Here is a 2547-nt window from a genome sequence, read left to right on the forward strand (position 1 = left end):
ATATATATATACATACATACATACACACACACGTATATATATATATATATCGATATCTCGATTTTAATATATTCTCATGTTTACGAAACTATATCGATTCTTAAATCCCCAGAATCGATTAGTCTAAACAAAAGAAGAAGAAGAAGAAGAATCGATTAGTCTAGCCTGTTTTCAGTTAATGGAACATTGAAGGACACTTCCCATCCAATAAATCGCAATAAGCATTGTGCTTTGGTGCTTTAATATGAAACAAAGTCACAGGTTTCAATTTATGTCCATTGTATTGCAGCATTCAAACAATAAATGCCATTTTGGCGCAGTTTAATGTGGAGTGACAGATCGTTGTAGCGCCTCAGATCAACAGACGCAGCAGCACGTGGCGCACATGAACTGATCATCTCCTCCACATTAATAAACATGACTAAACGTCCAAAGGTAAGTTAAAAGAAAGAGTACAACTTTACAATCTGTATCCTGTCTCATGTAATCGCTCAATCAGTGTTTCAAGTACAACTTTACAATCTGTATCCTGTCTCATGTAATTGCTCAATCAGTGTTTCAGCTGCGCAAAGACGTCAATATAAAGTATTGTAAACAATGTCACGTAACGTCACATTTACCTCAGAAACAAACATATTCGGTGACCATAAACTCGTTAGTCAGCCAGAAAAATAAACTGTACAGAGGGGTATTTTGCTAAATATATGCACCATATAACATAGTCATTATAATTTTTACTGTTCTTATGTTTAATTTATGTTTGAATAAATCCATACATTTTTTATGACAGCCACCATTTAAATTTTTATATTTAAAAAAACTAATTGAAGTAGTAATATTATTATGTAATTGTAACTTTTTTTATTTTAAAAACTTCATTGTGTAATTTTAACAGGTCTATCAGTCAATTTTTATCAGAGATTTTTTTTCCTTGAGAAAATTTGGCAAGTACTGTACCTGATATATATCCAAAATAATTGATATTGAATCGAATCGGTAATCGAATCTAATTGAAAGCTTGTGAATGAGAATCGAATCGTGAAATTTGTGTCAAAACCCAGCCCTACTCATTTTTGATCAGAATTTTTTATTATTGATCAGAAGGGGCTCCTAATTTTTTTAAATTAGGAGGACAAGCGCTCCTAATTACAAGAAGAAAAAATTGCTTTTAAACTGGGTGTGTGACCGGTATGGCTGTGGAATGGGGTTTGGCCAAGTGGCAGCCTCCCGCTCTCTCTCGTGAAGCCAACACGGAAGTGACTTAATGTAATTTGTCAACTGACCACTAGAGGCTGGCTGCAAAAGGGAGTCAATCCCATAGACCCCCCATGTTAAAATGCCCAACTTTACAGCAGAAAAAGCAGAAAATTATTTTGGTCTATATAGCTAATTTTGCCCTTCAGGAGGGTGATTTTTTTAATTTTTTTTTATAACTCATCCTTTTAAATTATATTAAGCCTTAAAGTTCTGCATAATTAAGGGCGTGGCCACTTGAGTGACAGGTGGATAGCCGCTGCTGACACTGCCGTCTAGCTAGGTGGGTGTGGCTTCAGCAACCAGCTCCCGCCTTTTTGCCCATTTTCGGTTATCCGGGAGTGACGCGCTGCCAAGATGGCGATGGCCCGCTCCGCCCACTTTGAGCTTCAAAAACGCTCTTCAGAAAACTACGGGTGGCGTCTTGGACACTACGTCCATGTTTTTATACAGTCTATGGGTTTGGCTGAGGAATTTTTTCCCAGTTCTATTTTATACCCCTTCCCTTTCCCCTATCCCTCCGCATACCCAAAGAGAATTGGGACACCCCTACCCCTTCATGTCAACACGCGAAATGGAGGGGTAGGGGAAAGGGGAAGGGCTAAGGGGTAGAATTGAGATTGGGCCAAAATATATATATATTTTTTTTTTAACCCCTGTTTATGGAACTATTTCAAAAATTGTCCTATATGTTCTGACAAAGACGGAACGAAACGGCACTAATGATTGGGGGTGGAGATGGGGTAGCGCGAACAAAAAACTTAGCATGTGTGTTGATGCGCAGCCTAGAGCCCTGAGCGGGACAGTTTTCTTAAGCCCGCTCCCGCTGAATTTCTGACCATTACCACCCACTCCCACAACATGTGTGTCCCGCTCCCGCAAACATTCTAATATTGTATATAATTTTCACACATCAGGGAGCCGCTATCAATATGCGGGGTATTAAAATCGCATTTGAATGAGCGCTCGCTGTTCACTTTCGATTTCACGATCACGCGCATTCTGTGTGAAGGGATAATTATAAGGCAGGTTGATATTCTGATCATATTTGTTTCCAAGCACATTTTACCAATTCCAAACCACATCAATCTTAATAACTTCTATTATTTTTGTATTTATTCATTTAGAAGTGATATATAATTGTCCATGAAGGCTAGAAATGAAAAACTCCTTATTAAGGTGTGCAGAATTATTAGGCTGGTTTTCTTTTACGGATGAAATGTGCCAAAAAAGAGATTTAACTCCGACTGAGAAGTCAAAAATTATTAAATCCCCATGAGAAATATTAAAAAC

This window comes from Sinocyclocheilus anshuiensis, unplaced genomic scaffold (assembly GCF_001515605.1).
Source record: "Sinocyclocheilus anshuiensis isolate Anshui unplaced genomic scaffold, SAMN03320099.WGS_v1.1 scaffold430, whole genome shotgun sequence".
Classification (NCBI taxonomy): Eukaryota; Metazoa; Chordata; class Actinopteri; order Cypriniformes; family Cyprinidae; genus Sinocyclocheilus; species Sinocyclocheilus anshuiensis.